Here is a 23,214-nt window from a genome sequence, read left to right as displayed (position 1 = left end):
AATGCCTGATGTTAAAATAAAGTCTCAATAAGCCTTGTTTTATATAATCTAATGATGGCATTTTTATTGTCTCTTGGAAAACAATCTTCAAAGAAAAAGAAGAGAACAAGAACATAGTGTAGTTGTTATGCACATGGACCTGGCTCTGCCCCTGACAATACATGCGACTTTCTGCAAGATACTTAACATCTGTGTACCTTAGTTTTCTCATTCATACAATGAGGATAATAATTATACTCACCTCATAAGACTGTTATAAGAATTAAAAGTTACAGTTTTTAAGTGCCTAGAAAAGTTCTTTTTATCTAGTAAGTACTATATGTGTTTGTTGGATAAATAGCAACAGAGTGGAAAACTCAAATTATATTTCAAAGTTTTATATATCTTTCCTTTTCAGTTTCACTTCTTCCCTACTTGACAAGTTCTTTCAATGAAGAAGTATACAGTTGGGTCAAAGTACTTAGTCAATTTCTTTTATTTTAAATTTCCTGTTTCTTTATTTTATGCTCACACCTGTCATTATTCAAGGCAATTTTGAGGTGCAGTGTTTGGAGAGAGAGGAATACATCCTTCATTTTGTAAGATATGTATGCTCTAAATTATTTATAATGTTTATTGATCAGCCAACATTCCTTAGGTAGCTAGAACTCACACTTAATATTTTGTAGATGGAGTGTTTTACTTATTTTTTTTTAACTGAGGGAAGTTTTATTTTCAGGATTTTATTACATCTTGTCATTCTCTGAAGAGTAGTTTAAATTCTTCTCTGCACATGACATTTTTCTAAAGAATTTTGCACTGGAAGAACTTAGATTTTGTACTATTGTGAACACCCTTGTCAAATCCTTTTTCATGACATTTCAGATCTTAGAAAGCAGTGTTCAAAAACATATCAAACATTTGAGAAGATGTTGACGTCCTTAAGTGAGTCAAAATAACTTCCTTCTGTTTTTCCATAGTTACGTTATCTCTTCTGGGTTTAAAAAAAAATAGCCTAGGGCGGGCTCTGGGCAAAAGAGTTAAGTTCAAAACCCCAGCTTTCCTTTTAAAACTCTTCAAATTTTGTCCCTTCTCTATCTTTTAAAAATCATCTCTGATTACATTTTTCATGCAACTGTTTTTTTTTTTTTTTTTTTCAGTTTTATTCACTTACCAAGCTTTTTTTTTACAATACTGATTGTTTTTTCTTGCCTCTGGCTTTTTTGCTCAAGCTGTTTCCTCTGCCTAGAATGTTCTTTTCCCCATAAACCCAATACAAATATTTCTGAATCCCATTCAAATTTCACACTCTCCAAGATGCCTGCCGAGATACAACCAAGAATTTTATATGCCTCTCTTTCTTCTCTGTATCATGTTTGTAACTCTATCAAGGTTTTACCATTTGCCTTAAACCAAAATTTCTCCATTTATTCCTCTGTGATTATTTATTTAATTGAGTGCTCCTGGCCTCAATTTATTTTTTTAGTTATTCTGGACTACAGGCGGCTGTAGAATGTGTTCCCAACGTGAGTTTTTGATACACGCCTGCTAAACATAATCATTCTGTATTGACCATGGAATCAATCTGCGTCGAAGCTGAGTTCAGATATTGCCTACACTCCTATCATTGGTAAACTAACCTCTAGTGTTCATTATATTCATCTGTAAAATGAGAATGAAACCAGCTACTTATAAAACTGTTCTGGGGATTAAATGAAATAATATTGCGAAAGTGGTATTTAATCCGATTGCTGAAATTTATCTTCTACTTTTTCCTAGGTATTTTGTCTCCTTTCTGGTGTCTTCCGGGCAGCATTTGCCATGCTGAACTTTTTCTTCCTTTCATATTGAGTTTCTTATTTTCCATTGAGTAAATTGCTTTGTGTATTTCTTAATTTGGTAATACATGTCTTCATTTCTAATTTAAATGTTTTATTTAAAATTTAGAAATTCAGTGATACTACCAAACATATTTGTTTATTTTAATGAATATGTAACACCACTGTAATGATTAGGGGAGTTGGGTGATAGTTACACATGATGGTGATCAAAACAGCAGACCACAGGTATCTGCTGGTGATAGTTGCAGATGTGCTTTTTTGCTAGTCTGGATTATAAAGAGATGGGTGTGATTTTAAGAGAAGACTCTTAAGAATACATAAACATTGGTGCATTATTGCATTTTTTCTTTTACTGTTCCAAAAAGAAATGACTAGGTGAACAAAAATCAAATAAAATAATAAAATGTAGACCAGTCTCTTCAACTGCTTGTTACATAATTTAATATAACATATTTGGGCAGTGAGGAGTTTGGAAATAGATTATTAAACTTTTGAAGAATTTTTCAACTGTAATAACTGTTTGCTTTACTAATACCAATGATTATTTTGATTCCATTACATGACAAGAAAAATAGATACCACACTGCCACTTTTTAGCTGTATGCTCTCTTGGTTGGCAAGTTACTTAAACTCTCTATGCTTCAATTTAGTCCTTGTTAAAATAAGGGGTAATAATTGCACCTACCTGATAGACTTTTGTTCTGAAGAATAATGAAATAATGGAGTATTTGAAAAGTACCTGGTGTACAGTAGGTGCTGAAATGGACAGGAGATGGGGAAATACTGGGTAGAAGAGGGTGGTGGCCTGGCCAAGGCCCCACCTTCAAGCCTGGAAACCTGTGGCACTAAATGGGAACAGGCATTTCTGTTTTTGCGCCCAAATGTTGCCTTTTGGCCTGCCACACTCCCCTATCCTGTACTCATATAAACCCCAAACCCGAGGCCCCACGAGCAGATAAGCAAAGGAACAGGAGAGCAAAAGAGCGGCAGAATGGTGTGGCAGAGAAGGAAGGAAGAGAAGGAGCACCTGAACGTTGAGAGGGGTTCAGTTGGGGATGGTTGGAGAGGAGATTGGCCACTGGATGGCAAAACTTTAGGGGAAGATCATCTTCACACTCCATCCTCTTTCCAGCTCCTCATCCGTCTTGCTGAGAGCCACCTCCATCACCCAGTAAAACCCCCACATTCACTATCCTTCAAGTCCATGTGTGAACTGATTTTCCCTGAATGTTGGACAAAAGCTCAGGATACAGAAAGCTGTCATGCTGGCCCTCTGCCCTTGTGAAAAAGCAGAGGGTCCACTGAGCTGTTTAACACTTAAGCCATTCACGGACGGCAAAGCTAAAAGAGTGCACTGTAATACACGCCCACTTGGGCTTCAGGAGATGGAGGCATCCACCCTTAGATGCTACCGTGGGGCCAGAGCCCCCAGAAAGCACTTGCTCTGGCGTCTGCACCTGCCCATCTGCATGCTACCCCTCCTGTAAGGGGTTTGAGCTTACAAGGTGGTGGCCTAACAGATGAGCCACACCCCTGTCACTCATCATGCAAGGGGTGGTCAGGGAACTCTCCTGTTTCAGTGCTATACAATTTCACTGTAATAATTATAATGATAACAACTATTATTATACCCAAATTAAGCTAGTCCCAAAATTCAAGACAGCTGAGAAAAGTTTCAGGAACATTATGATCCTATACAAAGCCCCAGGTGAATACATTCTTTTAGATTTAAGTGCAAGGAAAGACAGCGTTGCTTTTTCTGAAGAATGTCTGTGTTTTCTTCCATGTTTCCCTTTTTTTTCTTTGCCATCAGGAAGTGTCAAAATAAAATTCACATTTAGCTGTAGCAAAGTGTTGAATCTTAAGCCTACATATTTTAATTTTATTCTTATAGCCCTATTACAAATTTTAATTTACTTTTAAAATAATTTTATTTTATATCTTATTTATATTTTAGTCTTTTTACTATGTTTATTGTAATTTATATCAATTTGTCTATTTATTCACCAAATATATGTTGAATACATTTATATATTTATACTCTGGTAGGTGTCAGGGGTTCAAATAGTAGTAAGAAATGTAAAACAAAAAAGCTATGGAAAAAAGAGCCCTGCATCAATTGAAATTGTGGTCTAGTTAAAGGGACTGTTATTAACATTTAATCACACAAATGAATTTGAAAATTTAATAACTGTAAGGGGTGGATGCATGAAAGTATGGAAGCTTTTTACTGAATAAGTGACCTACTTAGAAAATCCAAGGAAGATATATCTAGGGAATTGATATCTTAGTTAGATCTGATAGAAGACATAAGATTAATAAAAACAAATTTGAGTGTTGTGTGTGCATACATGCATGATGCATTTCAGGCACTGGAAAAACATTTACCTAGTTCTGGTGGTGAGAAGGAAATGGTATAGTTCACAAGACTACAAGATGGACTGTGACTGAAAGCACACAATAAAAAGGAATGCAACTGACAGTCAAGGGGAATGGAGAGGGAGGTAGGGGCAGGAGGGCATAGGGCCTTGTGGCTACCCAAGTGTTTTGGTGGAAGATGGGTATAAGTGTTGTCATGAATAAACGAGGGAAAGGAATGAAAATCCATCAATAGAGGAATGATAGAATATATTATGGCACTTCCAATTAAATGTTACACATCCACAAAACATAAAGAAATAGTGATACCCTTTGGTAGGCAAAATTCTAAAAATTGCTCTGTGAATATGATAAAATATTGCTCCCATGATTACATTTTTTATATAGCTTTGTTGACCTAAAAATAGGGTGATTCCACGTAAACAGAATTAAAAACAAAAATGATATGATAGTCTCAATAGATGTGGGAAAAGCTTTCTATAAAATCCAATATCCCTTCATGATAAAAGCCCTCAACAAACTAGGCAGTAAAGGAACATATCTCAAAATCATAAGAGTCATATATGACAAACCCACAGCCAATATCATCATAATAAGCAAAAGCTGGAAGCATTCCCCTTGAGTACTAGAACAAGACAAGGATGTTTGCCTTCACCACTTCTATTCAACACAGTTCTAGAAGTCCTTGCCAGAGCAATGAGGCAACAGAAAGAAACAAAAGGAATCCAAATAGAAAAGGGGGAAACCAAACTCTCTCTCTTCACTAACAATATGATTCTATACCTAGAAAAACCTATAGATTCCACCAAAAGGCTCCAGGAACTGATAAATGAATTAAATGAATGATAAATAAACTGGTAAAAGTTTCAGGATACAAAAATCGATGTACAAAAATCAGTAGCATTTCTATAAACCAATAATGTTCAAGCTGAGAGTCAAATCAAAAATGCAATTCCATTCACAGTAGCCACACACACACACAAAAATAAAATACCAGGGAATACAACCAACAAAGGAGGTGAAAGATCTCTACAAAAAAACCCACAAAACACCGAGAGAAATCAGAAATAACACAACCCAGTGAAAAAACATTCCATGCTCATGGATTAGAGGAATCAATACTGTTAAAATGGCTATACTGCCCAAAGCAATTTACAGATATTATTCCTATCAAGCTGCCAATGCCATTTTTCACAGAATTAGAAGAAACTATTCTAAAACTCACATGGAACCAAAAAGAGCCCATAGCCAAAGCAATCCTAAGCAAAAATAACAAAACTGGAGGCATCACATTATTCAGTTTCAAACTGTACTATAAAGCGACAGTAACCAAGACAGCATCTACTGATACACAAACAGAAACATAGACAAATGGAACAGAATAGAGAGTCCAGAAATAAAGCTGCACACCTACATTCATAGGACCTTTGACAAAGTTAACAAAAATAAGCAATGGGGAAAGGACTCCCTGTTCACTAAATGGTGCTGGGATAGCTGGCTAGGCATATACAGAAGAATGAAACTAGACCCCTATTTTTTATCATATACAAAAATTAACTTTAATTTAAATTAAAGATTTAAATGGAAGACCTCAAGCAATAAGAGTCCTAGAAGAAAATCTAGGCTACACCATTCTGGGCATTGGCTGTGGGAAAGAATTTATGACTAAGTCATCAAAAGCAATAGCAACAAAAACAAAAATTGACAAGTAGGACCTAATTGAACTAAAGAGCTTCTGCACAGCAAAAGACACTATCAACAGAGTGAAAAGACAGACTACAGAATGGAAGCTATCAACAGAGTAAACAGACGACTTACAAAATAAGAGGAAATATTTGCAAACTACACATCAGAAAAATGTCTAATATAAAGAACTTAAATAATTGAACAAGCAAACCAAATAACCCCATTAAAAAATGGCCAAAAGATATAAACAGACACTTCTCAAAAGAAGACATCCAAGTGGCCAATAACCATATGATAAAATGTTCAACGTCATGAATCGCCAGAGAAATGCAAATCAAAACCACAATGAGATAGCATCTCACATCAGTTAGAATGGCTATCATTAAAAAGTCATAACACAATAGATGTTGGCAAGGCTGCACCTGTGTAAGGGAACACTTATACACTATTGGAGGGAATGTAAATTAGTTCAGCCATTGTGGAAAGCAACTTAGACATTTCTTAAAGAACTTAAAACAGAACTGCCATATGACCCAGCAGTTTCATTACAGGCTATAGATCCAAAAGAAAATAAATCATTCTACCCAAAAAACACATATACTCATATGTTCATAACAGCACTGTTCACAATAGCAAAGACATGGAATCAGCCTAGCTGCATAACAACGGTGAACTGGACAAAGAAAATGTGGTACATATACACCATGGAATACTACACAGCTATGAAAAAGGACAAAATCATGTCTGTCAAAGTGGCATGAATGCAGCAGGAGGCAATTATCCTAAGCAAATTAATGCCAGAACAGAAAACCTCCTATCACATTTTCTTACTTATAAGTGGTAGCTAAACAATAGGTACTCATGGACATAAACATGACAACAATAGACACTGGGGGCTACTAGAAGATGGAGGGAGTGGGGCAAGAGTTGAAATATTACCTATTTGGTACTATGCTCAGTACTGAGTGAAGGAATCAATCATGTCCCAAACCTCAGGATCGTCATCAATATGCCCATGTAAGAAACCTGCACGTGTAACCCCTGAATCTTTGAATCTAAAATACAAGTTGAAATTACTTTTTACAAAAGTGATCCCTTTTGGAAGAAAAAAAATAGGGTGATTATCTGGGTAGGTCTCACGTAATCTATGATTTCTAAAAAATAGGGAGCTTTTTCTGGCTGATGGCAAAAGAGGAAGTCAGAGAGGTCCTAAGCACAAGGAGGACTTCACGTGCTATAGCTGGTTTGAAGATGGAGGTGGCCATGTGAGAAGGAATATAGAATTACCCTGTGAACAGAGACTAGTTCTCAGCCCACAGCTAGCAAGAAAATGAACTCTGTCCTACGAGGAAATACATTCAGCCAGCAACTGAATGAGCTAGGAAGCTTTCACGGAGCCTCCAGCTAAAAGTTGACACCTTGACTTTGACCCTGTGAGACCTTAAGAGTCAAGCCTGTGGAGACCTCTGACCTATAAGACTATAAGCTAATACATGGATGTTGTTTTAAGTTGCCAAGTTTATGGTGATTTGTTATACAGCAATAGAAAACTAGTATGTAACATCAAACATTACCAATGTATATCCAAAAGTATGCCAAAGAGAAATGTACACAAGTTTTTAGTGAGAAAAATATTTATAAGAGGATCATAACTTAGAAAACAATGACAACAAAACTTACATATGCCTGTGTGTATATATGATATGTGTCTGTACATGTTTGTATATATGGTCATATGAATCTAGAGACTAATATGAAGTGATGCATACCAGTTTGCTAACATGGGCTATCTGGGGACATAAGGGCTTGATATATATATATGGAGATGGAATAGGACTGAAAAAGAAAAATTGAGCAAAACCAGCAAAGGAAAATAAAGGTTCCACTACAAAACAAAAACACCTTTAATACTATATTTATGCATTTAAGTAAAATTGCTTATATGTACACATGTATAAAGAGACCAGTAATGATTTAAGGTAAGAAAGAAGAAAGGATAACTCTGGAAATTGTGAAAACATATTTGAGAATATTAGAGTTATATTTAATAGGTAATTATAATGGTCCATGGTAGGGGTAGTCATGATGGTTCAGTTGGAGAGAAGTGGACAGGCTGGATTGGTGTTTACATCATAAAACCAATGTGACTGTAATAGATAGGAAATAGACTGTATCGAATCTTATTCCTTCAGTAATAGAGAGTATACTGGAAAGAACTAGGTTTGGGGGGTGGAAATTCAATCTAAATAATGTCTAATTTATTATTCTTTTGAGATACCAAATGGAGTTTTCATGATATATAAGGAGGTTGTAGAAAAAGAAAAAGAGAAGAGTAAAGCAAGAAATATAAATAATTACTCTTGTTTGAAATAAAAATTAAAGAATCTATGTCATCACATTTATGCATCCAAGTAACATTCTATGTTTACTTGCGGAAAGAAGGTAAGGTTAAAGGAAAGAGAAAAGGAAAGGTCCCAATGAAAACACTATGGAAAACATATTTGAGAAAGTCAGAATCATTTAGGGGGAGAATGATCAAGAGAAGATTCCAGTGCTACATGCTAGGCCTGTTTTCTTTCAAGTGCTCTTAGTTTTCATAGAGATCAAAGGCATTGAGCTCTGCTGAATCCCACTGAGTACTTGTGGTGTTTCACAGATGGAGCTCTTATATGATTTTTCACTACTCCATTTTTTCTTGGAAGCCATAAATCTCATGTTGCCCTGCTATAAACTCTTTTTGAGGGAACTTGGTCATGATCCTCAGATGCTATAAACTTCTAGGCTCCTGTCCAGACCTGCCTCCAAGCCCCACTTCCTCATCCTCATTCTAGGTGCTAGTTCTTTTCTACTTGTTGCCGTAGCTTGCTCACAAATCATCCTGCTTAACATCTAAGTACAACTATATTTTCATGTACAATGTGCTATTATTCCAATATCTCCCTGTAATCATTGCCCAAATCTCAATTATATATAAGCAAATATCCAGAAAGTGTATGAGTGTTCATGATTCAATAGGATCTAATCTGTGAGTCAGTTGATTTCTCCTGCTGTGGAAGGCATGCGTTGGGATTCAGGATCTGCATTTTCAGTAGATATTACAAATTAAATAAATTCTCCTTTTTTTTTTTTTTTTTTTGAGGTGGAGTCTGGCTCTGTCACTCAGGCTGGGGAGCAATCGTGCAATCTTGGCTCACTGCAACCTCCACCTCTTGGGTTCAAGCAATTCTCCTGCCTCAGCGTCCCAAGTACCCGGGATTACAGATGTGTGCCACTATGTCCAGCTAATTTTTGTAGAGACAGTGTTTTGCCACGTTGGCCAGGCTGGTCTTGAACTGCTGACCTCAAGCAATCCATCTGTCTTGGTCTCCTAAAGTGCTGGGATTATAGGCATGAGCTACTGTGCCAGGCCAATTCTCCCTTTTTAATATCCTCATACTTCCATTGTCATAGCTTGGTTCCTATGTGGTTTATGAATATTCAATGTATTGTCTCAATAAGCAGGCTATTTGCAGAATGAAGTTAAGATTATTTTGCTGAGGCAATAAGGCATAGCAATAAACAAGCCCCAGGGGTTTACTTTAGGACCAGCCAAGTGCTGTTAAAGCAGTGGCCTCTAGCAGCATTTATATGTTTTCCTAAAGTAACACTCGCCGAACCATCAAAGAATTTGTTATGCAGGAGATTTTGTTATGAAAAAGCTTACTTCAGCACGTATATTCTTCTCTCTGACTCCACTGTATCATTGAGAGAAAAGAGGATAAACAAGCTTTTCATTGTTTTCATTTTGGAATTGTTAAAAACTGGATCAAAAATCAGATATTGAAGCAACTATCAAGTGTTTTGTGCTCAAGGGGACAGGTCATTAGAGACTGATTGAATTCAAGAGGTAAGTTAATAAAAGCAAAATCTAACTAAATTCATTAATTCATACTTAGATCAAAGAGAATTTAAACTATCACTTCGCATCACATGATGATACTGCTACAAAGGTTTGGTAGGGGGTACATAGAATGAATCAAGACATAAAATACTCCTGGAGAAGAAATGTCAATCAAGTGAGAAAAAAAGTATATTGTCAGGCAACATTAAACTACATTGGTCTGTGTTGTCTGAGACAACATTATCCCGGAATTTTGTCTATTATATTATCTAAGATATTTGTCACAACACAGGGAGGTGCCAACTATAATTATGGGAAATTCCCAATGAAATACATTGTTTTGCAAAGCCATTGAATGTTCTTTGATAACCTGCAAAAACTTAGATTTTTGTGTTTGTAAATCTTATACAAAATGATGGGATATCTTAGAGATGTTACAGAATTAAATCACAGAAGAAAATCCGCCTGATTTCTTTTTTTTGTTGTTGTTTTTGAGACAGAGTCTTTGCTCTTGAAGCCCAGGCTGGAGTGTAGTGGTGCAATCTCAGCTCACTGAAACCTCTGTCTCCTGGGTTCAAGCGATTCTCTAGCCTGAGCCTCCTGAGTAGCTGGGATTACACCACCACGCTGGCAAGTTTTTATACTTTTAGCAGAGACGGGGTTTCACCATGTTGGCCAGGCTAGTCTTGAACCTCTGATCTCAGGTGATCCGCTTGCCTGGCCTCCCAAAGTGCTGAGATTACCGGTGTAAGCCACCGCGTCCAGCCCAGCCTGATTTTTTTAAGTTGTGTTTTGTGAGTGAGAAAGAAGACCTGGATTTGGTTAACTCATTTTTATAAATGATGCCCGCTGTTGAGTTAGAACTAACATGACCCCCTAAAAATGAGAGTAAAAGGAAAAAGAAACATATTTTTTAGAATTAAATATCATGTTTTTTTTTTCATTTCCCCAAAATTTGCTCATATTCTTCTGTGGAAAATATTTACTGAAAATGTTTTTATAATATATTCTGCAGTCAGAAGAAACTGATAAAATATTTTCTCTGAGACGGAGGTATTTACAGAAATTTTATTCTATTGCTTTATTTATAGTAAATGGTGTAGCATGCATTTTATTTTAGCCTAAAATGTTCCTTTATACAAAGAGATTGCTACATATCTTTTTAAAAGCAGTGTTGCTGTTTTTGTTTTCTAGATATATTGTATTTTTTAATTGAACAGTAAAACTTGTATATATTTTAAGTACAACATGATGTTTTGAAATATGTACATATTGTGGAATGGCTAAATAAGGTAAAGAAAATGTGCATTACCTCACACACTCATAATTTTTTTTTGTTTTGAAAACACTTAAAATCTATGCTCTTAGCGATTTTCAACTTTAGCCATGCATTGCTTAATGATGTGGATACCATCTAAGAAATGAGTCCTTAGGCAACTTTTAATTCTGCAAACATCATAGAATGCACTTACACAAACCTAGATAGTATAGCCTACTATACACTTATGCAGTACGGTATAGCCTATTGCTCCTAGACTACAAATGTAGACAGTATATATTGTACCAAATACAATAGCTGGCCAGGCATGGTGTCTCATGCCTGTAATCTCAACACTGGGAGGCTGAGACAGGAGGACTGCTGGAGCTCAGAAGTTCAAGACTGCCTGGGCAACATGGTGAGACCCTGTCTCTACTAAAAAAAATCAGCTGAGCATGGTGGCATGTTTCTATAGTGCTAGCTACTTGGGAGGCTGAGGTGGAAAGATCGCTTCACTTCATGAGGTCCAGGCTGCAGTGAGCCATGATAGTCCTACTACGCTCCAGCCAGAGCAACAGAATGAGACCCTGTCTCAAAAACAAACAGTTCCATCCGTGTTGTTGCAAATGTGTGGATCTCATTCTTTTTTATGACTGAATATTACTCCATTGGGTATATGTACCACATTATCTTTATCCATTTATCTGTTAATGAGTAAATCAAGTCTTTCTGGAGAGATAAGGATTGTTTAAAACCATTCGTTAATGAGGAAAGAGGTTAACTATGCTCTTCAAAAGTTCAAGGTTCCTGAAATAAAGAAAAGCTGTACTGAAAAGTATGAAACTTCTTTGTCATCCCCAAAGTTACAAAGATGTGATATAAAGCATAACCAACCACCCAAGCTAGCCTTGTTTTCTTTTCACTCAACCAAGAATCAAGTGAAAAAAAAATAGTATCTAAAATGAATATAAATGCTAGTGACTACTGGAAATGCTGTTGACTGTTTCTACAAGCTTATTCTGAAAAAAAAAAAAAAGGCACTTTACGACGTAAAAGAAGTACACAAACTGACCATGCCAGCATAACTTGGGGAATATAATTCAAATACAGATTCCTAGACCCTTTTCCAGACCTACAGAATCAGAATTTCTATAGAGTGACCCAATAATGCATTTTTTGGTTTTTATGATTTTATTTGTGTGTGCATGTGTATGTATTGTGTGATTAACATGGCAAGTAGGTGATACTGATGTTCTTTAAAGCTGGCAAATTAATATTGCAGGTGATAGATGAAGATATCTTCTATCTATATAGATAATGATAGATGAAGAGCAGCTTCTATATAAAATTATTGTTTAGCATCTAGCATGTAAGATGAAACACATTAAGGTATATTAAAACAAAATATACAAATTTGGAAATTAGAGAGGAGATAACATAAAATAATATGTATTTATGTATCTCCCAATCATTTATATATCTCCCAGAAATTAGAGAGAACATAAGATATATTGTATATCTTAGCTTAGGCTGAGTATTGAAATTGAAGTTTTAGCTTCCAATTTGAAACACTGGTGTTATGGTATTATTTATTTTTAAAGTTCTTTTTATTGCTCTCCCATTGAAAATTCAAATAAACTGTCTGAACAGGATATATCTATCTATCTATAGCTCCTCTTGTTTACACACACACACACACACATACACACACATTCACTTACTCTCTTTCTCATAAATATTTAACATAGAGTTACCATATGACTCAACAATTCCACATCTAGCTATATATCCCAAAGAAATGAAAACATACAACACAAAAATTGTACCTCAATGTCCATAGCAGCATTATTCATAATAGCCCCAAAGCAGAAACAAACAAAATGTTCATCCATTGATAAATGCATAAATACATTGTAGTATATGCATACAATGGAGTATTATTTGGCAGTAAAACAGAATGAAGAACTGATACAGGTATCAATATTGAGGAAACTTGAAAATACTATGCAAGTTACAGAATCAAGTCACAAAAAGTACATATTGTGTGTTTCATTTCTATGAAATTTTTATGATAGACAAATCTTATAGAGACAGAAAGTAAATTAGCAGTTTCTTAGCGCTGAAGAGGGTATAAGTGGTTTGGTGATGGGGACATGATCATGAATATAGGGCTTTTTGTTAGATAATAAAAATATTATGAAATTAATTGTGATGATTTCACAACTATGTGAACATGCTAAATAGTTTTGAATTATACATTTAAATGTGAGACGTGTATGGTAGGTGAATTATATGTCAATAAAGCTGTTAAAAAGATAAATGAATGTGTGTGTACACATACATAATTATACATTCAAAAAGCATTTTTTGTAAATATGTATGAATAGTCATGTTTAAGAAGAAAATTTAAATTTATCAGTTGAATAATCTTTAGTCTTTGCATCTTAATTAGCCTGTGATTATCTTTTTTTTTTTTTTTTTTTTTTGAAACGGGGTCTCGCTCTGTTGCCAAGGCTGGAGTGCAGTAAGGCAATCTCGGCGCACTGCAAGCTCCGCCTCCTGGGTTCACGCCATTCTCCTGCCTCAGCCTCAGGAGTAACTGGGACTACAGGGGCCCACCACCAAGCCTGGGCTAATTTTTTGTATTTTTAGTAGAGACAGGGTTTCACCGTGTTAGGCAGGATGGTCTCGATCTCCTGACCTTGTGATCTGCCCGCCTTGCCCTCCCAGTGTGCTGGGATTACAGGCGTTAGCCATCGCGCAGGGCCTGTGATTATCTTTCATCCTTCCGCAGAGGTCTCTTAGAAACACCATTGAGGATGGTAGTAGTTAGTATGTAGCTACATGTTCTATTGCTATAGTATTACATAGCTATAGTCATTATAGCTATATACAGCTATATATACAAAACATGCATATATAAATATAGATGTATATAGAACATGCCTGTATAAATATATTTCATATTATTAATGAATACTGAGTTAATCGTGTTAATTGGAAGTGACAGACTATTCATACGTGACCTATGAGATGAAAAAATGTAAAACTTTTTTTAAAATATGTTTTTCCTATTCTTCTTCAGATGCAATTGTCAAACAGAAAGGTCTAAAGAAAAAACCTAAGCTAAATTCCTTAGTGAGATTAGAGTTATTCTAAATGTCATTATTTCACATTTAGATTAGTAAAACTTCATTTCACAAAGAGGTTTGCTCAACCTGGATAAAAATTTTTACACTTAGAGTGAATCACAAATTTTGTGATTTTAGTTAGTTTATCACTAAAAGGTTTGCCTGTTATGGGCATGCCATATAAATGAATCATGCAATATGTAGTCTTTTTGCGTAGAACATATAGGTTAATAAACACTAAGAACAGTACCTCATGAATGCTAATACTTAATTTTACTTTTTACAGTTCTACGTATGGTTTCACAAAAAGCCACAGAAGCCTTTGCAAACAATGAAAGAACACATTGAAAATACTGAAAAATATTAATGGTGGTTACATTACTCCAATTTTGTCAGAAAGAGCTGTTATTGAATTGAGTGGCTGTTTAGGTGAAACATGCTTCCGAGCATTCTATTTTCAGATACAAACACACCACATTCTACACATGTGTATGTGCATACACAGACACATACGTACATAAATACTTATGTATGTGTATACATTGTCATTTGAAAACTTCTCTAATGGACATTTTACTTTTCTTTTTTTTTTTTTTTTTTTTTTTTTTTTTTCTTTTATTATTATTATTATTTATTATTATTATTATTATTATACTTTAGGTTTTATGGTACATGTGCACAATGTGCAGGTAAGTTACATATGTATACATGTGCCATGCTGGTGCGCTGCACCCACCAACTCGTCATCTAGCATTAGGTATATCTCCCAATGCTATCCCTCCCCCCTCCCCCCACCCCACAACAGTCCCCAGAGTGTGATGTTCCCCTTCCTGTGTCCATGTGTTCTCATTGTTCAATTCCCACCTATGAGTGAGAATATGCAGTGTTTGGTTTTTTGTTCTTGCGATAGTTTACTGAGAATGATGATTTCCAATTTCATCCATGTCCCTACAAAGGACGTGAACTCATCATTTTTTATGGCTGCATAGTATTCCATGGTGTATATGTGCCACATTTTCTTAATCCAGTCTATCATTGTTGGACATTTGGGTTGGTTCCAAGTCTTTGCTATTGTGAATAATGCCGCAATAAACATACGTGTGCATGTGTCTTTATAGCAGCATGATTTATAGTCCTTTGGGTATATACCCAGTAATGGGATGGCTGGGTCGAATGGAATTTCTAGTTCTAGATCCCTGAGGAATCGCCACACTGACTTCCACAAGGGTTGAACTAGTTTACAGTCCCACCAACAGTGTAAAAGTGTTCCTATTTCTCCACATCCTCTCCAGCACCTGTTGTTTCCTGACTTTTTAATGATTGCCATTCTAACTGGTGTGAGATGGTATCTCATTGTGGTTTTGATTTGCATTTCTCTGATGGCCAGTGACGGTGAGCATTTTTTCATGTGTTTTTTGGCTGCATAAATGTCTTCTTTTGAGAAGTGTCTGTTCATGTCCTTCGCCCACTTGTTGATGGGGTTGTTTGTTTTTTTCTTGTAAATTTGTTGGAGTTCATTGTAGATTCTGGATATTAGCCCTTTGTCAGATGAATAGGTTGTGAAAATTTTCTCCCATTTTGTAGGTTGCCTGTTCACTCTGATGGTAGTTTCTTTTGCTGTGCAGAAGCTCTTGAGTTTAATTAGATCCCATTTGTCCATTTTGGCTTTTGTTGCCATTGCTTTTGGTGTTTTAGACATGAAGTCCTTGCCCATGCCTATGTCCTGAATGGTAATGCCTAGGTTTTCTTCTAGGGTTTTTATGGTTTTAGGTCTAACATTTAAGTCTTTAATCCATCTTGAATTGATTTTTGTATAAGGTGTAAGGAAGGGATCCAGTTTCAGCTTTCTACATATGGCTAGCCAGTTTTCCCAGCACCATTTATTAAATAGGGAATCCTTTCCCCATTTCTTGTTTTTGTCGGGTTTGTCAAAGATCAGATACTTGTAGATATGTGGCATTATTTCTGATGGCTCTGTTCTGTTCCATTGATCTATATCTCTGTTTTGGTACCAGTACCATGCTGTTTTGGTTACTGTAGCCTTGTAGTATAGTTTCAAGTCAGGTAGTGTGATGCCTCCAGCTTTGTTCTTTTGGCTTAGGATTGACTTGGCGATGCGGGCTCTTTTTTGGTTCCATATGAACTTTAAAGTAGTTTTTTCCAATTCTGTGAAGAAAGTCATTGGTAGCTTGATGGGGATGGCATTGAATCTGTAAATTACCTTGGGAAGGATGGCCATTTTCATGATATTGATTCTTCCTACCCATGAGCATGGAATGTTCTTCCATTTGTTTGTATCCTCTTTTATTTCCTTGAGCAGTGGTTTGTAGTTCTCCTTGAAGAGGTCTTTCACATCCCTTGTAAGTCGGATTCCTAGGTATTTTATTCTCTTTGAAGCAATTGTGAATGGGAGTTCACTCATGATTTGGCTCTCTGTTTGTCTGTTATTGATGTATAAGAATGCTTGTGATTTTTGCACATTGATTTTGTATCCTGAGACTTTGCTGAAGTTGCTTATCAGCTTAAGGAGATTTTGGGCTGAGACAATGGGGTTTTATAGATATACTATCATGTCATCTGCAAACAGGGACAATTTGACTTCCTCTTTTCCTAATTGAATACCCTTGATTTCCTTCTCCTGCCTAATTGCCCTGGCCAGAACTTCCAACACTATGTTGAATAGAAGTGGTGAGAGAGGGCATCCCTGTCTTGTGCCAGTTTTCAAAGGGAATGCTTCCAGTTTTTGCCCATTCAGTATGATATTGGCTGTGGGTTTGTCATAAATAGCTCTTATTATTTTGAGATACGTCCCATCAATTCCTAATTTATTGAGAGTTTTTAGCATGAAGGGTTGTTGAATTTTGTCAAAGGCCTTTTCTGCATCTATTGAGATAATCATGTGGTTTTTGTCTTTGGTTCTGTTTATATGCTGGATTACATGTATTGATTTGCGTATATTGAACCAGCCTTGCATCCCAGGGATGAAGCCCACTTGATCATGGTGGATCAGCTTTTTGATGTGCTGCTGGATTCTGTTTGCCAGTATTTTATTGAGGATTTTTGCATCAATGTTCATCAAGGATATCGGTCTAAAATTCTCTTTTTTTGTTGTGTCTCTGCCAGGCTTTGGTATCAGGATGATGCTGGCCTCATAAAATGAGTTAGGGAGGATTCCCTCTTTTTCTATTGATTGGAATAGTTTCAGAAGGAATGGTACCAGCTCCTCCTTGTACCTCTGGTAGAATTCGGCTGTGAATCCATCTGGACCTGGACTTTTTTTGGTTGGTAAGCTATTGATTATTGCCACAATTTCAGCTCCTGTTATTGGTCTATTCAGAGATTCAACTTCTTCCTGGTTTAGTCTTGGGAGGGTGTATGTGTCGAGGAATTTATCCATTTCTTCTAGATTTTCTAGTTTATTTGCATAGAGGTGTTTGTAATATTCTCTGATGGTAGTTTGTATTTCTGTGGGATCGGTGGTGATATCCCCTTTATCATTTTTTATTGCATCTATTTGATTCTTCTCTCTTTTTTTCTTTATTAATCTTGCTAGCGGTCTATCAATTTTGTTGATCCTTTCAAAAAACCAGCTCCTGGATTCATTTATTTTTTGAAGGATTTTTTGTGTCTCTATTTCCTTCAGTTCTGCTCTGATTTTAGTTATTTCTTGCCTTCTGCTAGCTTTTGAATGTGTTTGCTCTTGCTTTTCTAGTTCTTTTAATTGTGATGTTAGGGTGTCAATTTTGGATCTTTCCTGCTTTCTCTTGTGGGCATTTAGTGCTATAAATTTCCCTCTACACACTGCTTTGAATGCATCCCAGAGATTCTGGTATGTTGTGTCTTTGTTCTCGTTGGTTTCAAAGAACATCTTTATTTCTGCCTTCATTTCGTTATGTACCCAGTAGTCATTCAGGAGCAGGTTGTTCAGTTTCCACGTAGTTGAGCGGTTTTGAGTGAGATTCTTAATCCTGAGTTCTAGCTTGATTGCACTGTGATCTGAGAGATAGTTTGTTACAATTTCTGTTCTTTTACATTTATTGAGGAGAGCTTTACTTCCAAGTATATGGTCAATTTTGGAATAGGTGTGGTGTGGTGCTGAAAAAAATGTATATTCTGTTGATTTGGGGTGGAGAGTTCTGTAGATGTCTATTAGGTCCGCTTGGTGCAGAGCTGAGTTCAATTCCTGGGTATCCTTGTTGACTTTCTGTCTCGTTGATCTGTCTAATGTTGACAGTGGGGTGTTAAAGTCTCCCATTATTAATGTGTGGGAGTCTAAGTCTCTTTGTAGGTCACTCAGGACTTGCTTTATGAATCTGGGTGCTCCTGTATTGGGTGCATATATATTTAGGATAGTTAGCTCTTCTTGTTGAATTAATCCCTTTACCATTATGTAATGGCCTTCTTTGTCTCTTTTGATCTTTGTTGGTTTAAAGTCTGTTTTATCAGAGACTAGGATTGCAACCCCTGCCTTTTTTTGTTTTCCATTTGCTTGGTAGATCTTCCTCCATCCTTTTATTTTGAGCCTATGTGTGTCTCTGCACGTGAGATGGGTTTCCTGAATACAGCACACTGATGGGTCTTGAGTCTTTATCCAGTTTGCCAGTCTGTGTCTTTTAATTGGAGCATTTAGTCCATTTACATTTAAAGTTAATATTGTTATGTGTGAATTTGATCCTGTCATTATGATGTTAGCTGGTTATTTTGCTCGTTAGTTGATGCAGTCTCTTCCTAGTCTCGATGTTCTTTACATTTCGGTATGATTTTGCAGTGGCTGGTACCGGTTGTGCCTTTCCATGTTTAGCGCTTCCTTCAGGAGCTCTTTTAGGGCAGGCCTGGTGGTGACAAAATCTCTCAGCATTTGCTTGTCTGTAAAGTATTTTATTTCTCCTTCACTTATGAAGCTTAGTTTGGCAGGATATGAAATTCTGGGTTGAAAATTCTTTTCTTTAAGAATGTTGAATATTGGCCCCCACTCTCTTCTGGCTTGTAGGGTTTCTGCCGAGAGATCCGCTGTTAGTCTGATGGGCTTCCCTTTGATGGTAACCCGACCTTTCTCTCTGGCTGCCCTTAACATTTTTTCCTTCATTTCAACTTTGGTGAATCTGACAATTATGTGTCTTGGGGTTGCTCTTCTCGAGGAGTATCTTTGTGGCGTTCTCTGTATTTCCTGAATCTGAATGTTGGCCTGCCTTGCTAGATTGGGGAAGTTCTCCTGGATAATATCCTGCAGAGTGTTTTCCAACTTGTTTCCATTCTCCCCGTCACTTTCAGGTACACCAATCAGACGTAGATTTGGTCTTTTCACATAGTCCCACATTTCTTGGAGGCTTTGCTCATTTCTTTTTATTCTTTTTTCTCTAAACTTCCCTTCTCGCTTCATTTCATTCATTTCATCTTCCAGGGCTGATACCCTTTCTTCCATTTGATCGCATCAGCTCCTGAGGCTTCTGCATTCTTCACGTAGTTCTCGAGCCTTGGTTTTCAGCTCCATCAGCTCCTTTAAGCACTTCTCTGTATTCGTTATTCTAGTTATACATTCTTCTAAATTTTTTTCAAAGTTTTCAACTTCTTTGCCTTTGGTTTGAATATCCTCCCGTAGCTCGGAGTAATTTGATTGTCTGAAGCCTTCTTCTCTCAGCTCGTCAAAGTCATTCTCCGTCCAGCTTTGTTCCGTTGCTGGTGAGGAACTGCGTTCCTTTGGAGGAGGAGAGGTACTCTGGTTTTTAGAGTTTCCAGTTTTTCTGCTCTGTTTTTTCCCCATCTTTGTGGTTTTATCTACTTTTGGTCTTTGATGATGGTGATGTACAGATGGGTTTTTGGTGTGGATGTCCTTTCTGTTAGTTTTCCTTCTAACAGACAGAACCCTCAGCTGCAGGTCTGTTGGAGTACCTGGCCGGCCGTGTGAGGTGTCAATCTGCCCCTGCTGGGGGGTGCCTCCCAGTTAGGCTGCTCGGGGGTCAGGGGTCAGGGACCCACTTGAGGAGGCAGTCAGCCCGTTCTCAGATCTCCAGCTGCGTGCTGGGAGAACCACTGCTCTCCTCACAGCTGTCAGACAGGGACATTTAAGTCTGCAGAGGTTACTGCTGTCTTTTTGTTTGTCTGTGTCCTGCCCCCAGAGGTGGAGCCTACAGAGGCAGGCAGGCCTCCTTGAGCTGTGGTGGGCTCCACCCAGTTCAAGCTTCCAGGCTGCTTTGTTTACCTAAGCGAGCCTGGGCAATGGCGGGCGCCCCTCCCCCAGCCTCGCTGCCGACTTGCTGTTTGATCTCAGACTGCTGTGCTAGCAATCAGCGAGACTCCGTGGGCGTAGGACCCTCTGAGCCAGGTGCAGGCTATACTCTCCTGGGGCACCGTTTCCTAAGCCCGTCGGAAAAGCACAGTATTCGTGTGGGAGTGGCCCGATTTTCCAGGTGCCGTCTGTCACCCCTGGAAGGGGAACTCCCTGACCCCTTGCGCTTCCCGAGTGAGGCAATGCCTCGCCCCTGCTTCGGCTGGCGCACGGTGCGCTCACCGACTGACCTGCGCCCACTGTCTGGCACTCCCTAGTGAGATGAACACGGTACCTCAGATGGAAATGCAGAAATCACCCGTCTTCTGCGTCGCTGGCGCTGGGAGCTGTAGACCGGAGCTGTTCCTATTCGGCCATCTTGGCTCCTCCCCCGACATTTTACTTTTCACAACATTATTACATCAGGAAAATATTACTATAACATAGAACAAGGGCTTCTAGGTTTCATATCCTTCACATATCAGTGGAGTATTTCCTTCATACTCCTGGTATACATGGAAAGCAGCTCTGCTCTCCAGCAGAGATTTATGGGCAGTCTAGGTGGCTTTGTTGGCATTCCCAGGGAAGTGTTTTAACCATCTTTATGACATTCAACTCAGAGCTCATTGCACAGTGATGCCCAAGTAAGAAGTAGTTTATTTTCAAACTACTACGCTAGTTCCAAGTGTTGATTGACTCTTGGGGCAATCCATTTGGGGCTCATATTTGGCACCACTGCTTCTTACTCTATCCATGGTATAAAGATTTATATATTTCCCAATCGGTAATCTCATGGGCCTCTCTTTTCGTACTTCCCTCAGGTTCACTCAGAATGATTGCAGTGCATTTCTTTGAGATGCTCCTAAAGCCCTGGGGCTGCTCTAAGAACCACTAGCTCTGCTACCAATTCCTGTGGAGGCTGTGTGGAAATTCTCCCCCAGAGCCTAAGTGATTTTCTGCTCTTTCATTAAGTCCATATCTTAAACCAGACCATTATCAACATACTCAGATTTGAAGAAAATCTACTTAGCCCTATTCACTTGCTGTCTTAATGAAAAAATTGAAACATTAATTATAGAGATGGACAGAAACTTTACTTAAATAACTTGAGTTGTCACACAAAGTTCTCTTAATTATAAAACATTTTATTCAAAGATATTTTAATTTACTTTTATGCTTTGTGTCTAAATAATAGTATAATGATTTTCTAAAGTCTATGTAAAAAATAATAAAACACATTTTCAATATTCAGTATTCAAATTATAACACCAATTTCACATTTAGACTGACAATGTAGAAAAACTAGCAGCTAAATAAAGATGAAAGAGCCATCCCCATACTAAATATTTTAACTTTCATACATTCATTGGCTTCCTTTCTCCTCTTGCTGTTTTTGAACACCCTTCCCTCATCCTTACACACACCCAAGCATAGTTGTCCTCCTATTATGCACCTGTTTTGTCTGGGGATGATTTGCATAATTAAGTTTTGGTTTGAGACTAAGCATGGTATACAAATGTTGTTGGCTCAGAAATGCTGTGTGTACATTTAATTCACATTTGATCTGATTTTTAAAACTGAGACTATTTAGAATTTATCCTTTAGGGAAGTATTCTACTGGGAGAAGATTTATATTATGTGGAAAGGAATACTAGTTCAAAGCATTGTCAGCTGAGTGTCTATGTCAGAAATGAAAAAAGTATGAATTTTTTCATGAGTCCTCCTTTTCATTTCAAATACTTGAATACAATTCTAAAAAGATGTGGTTTCTTCATTTTATTTTTAATTCAAAATAAAACTGCTGAGGTAAAACTCTGTCTAACTTACACAGTCTGTCACTTAACATATGCTTTGTGAAATGTTTCGAAGTCATTGGTAACCATTTTGCATGCATATTCCATATTAATGCAACAGAAATTATTTGAATAGAATTAATTCTGGGAATATTATGCATCCTAAAAGTTATATACTCTCAAAGTGTTGTTCTGATTATTAAAAAAATGTATACGGAACAAATGAAATAATATAGTGGAAGACAGTGTCGCAATTAAAACAAGGATTAGAATGCAAGACTGTCTAGGTTCAAATCCTTGTTCCACCAGTTTTAGAGGTGTAACTGTGGGCAGGTTATACAGTCAGTATATCGCTGTTTCTTCATCTGTAAAATGGCAATAATAAGCATTTCAGAGTTTCTGAATAGTAAGTTAGTTACTAGAAATTAAGCCTTTAGAAAAGTGCCTAACTTATAGTAAGGACCAGGATCACCAGTTTGAACAATTCCAGGGGCATCATTCATAATGATTTCTATGTGACTGGTGCTGGCTGGAGCACAGTGTGATATGGGCATGGTGTTTCTTGAAGTTGTGCTCCACAGCAGTGCTGGTAAGCTCAAGGACAGTATAGCCTTTATATTATTATGATTCATGCCAGAATGACCATATTCCCCAGTTTACTAAGAACATTATTGTTTTATACCTGTCATCCTTGCATTATTGACGCCACTTTTCTCCCTCAGAAGTGTCTCTATTTGGACAATGAATTACATGGTAAAGACATTCATGGCTATTTAGGTGAAACAGTGGTGTATCTCTTGAGCTTAAATGAAGGGCATTTTTAATCTATTCAAATCTCAAAGTCCAACATATCAGACTCCATTAAATAATCTGTAGGACCTATTTATCAATATAATTTTTCAAATTATATTGATCAAATATAATTTGATCAATTATAGGCATTGATTTGATTCAGAAGAAACTCAGTCTTGGTTTCACTATTGTTTCTTCAATGATTTATTT

Source organism: Pongo pygmaeus, chromosome 9 (genome assembly GCF_028885625.2).
Source record: "Pongo pygmaeus isolate AG05252 chromosome 9, NHGRI_mPonPyg2-v2.0_pri, whole genome shotgun sequence".
In the NCBI taxonomy this organism is placed as follows: Eukaryota; Metazoa; Chordata; class Mammalia; order Primates; family Hominidae; genus Pongo; species Pongo pygmaeus.
This window is presented reverse-complemented; position numbering follows the sequence as displayed.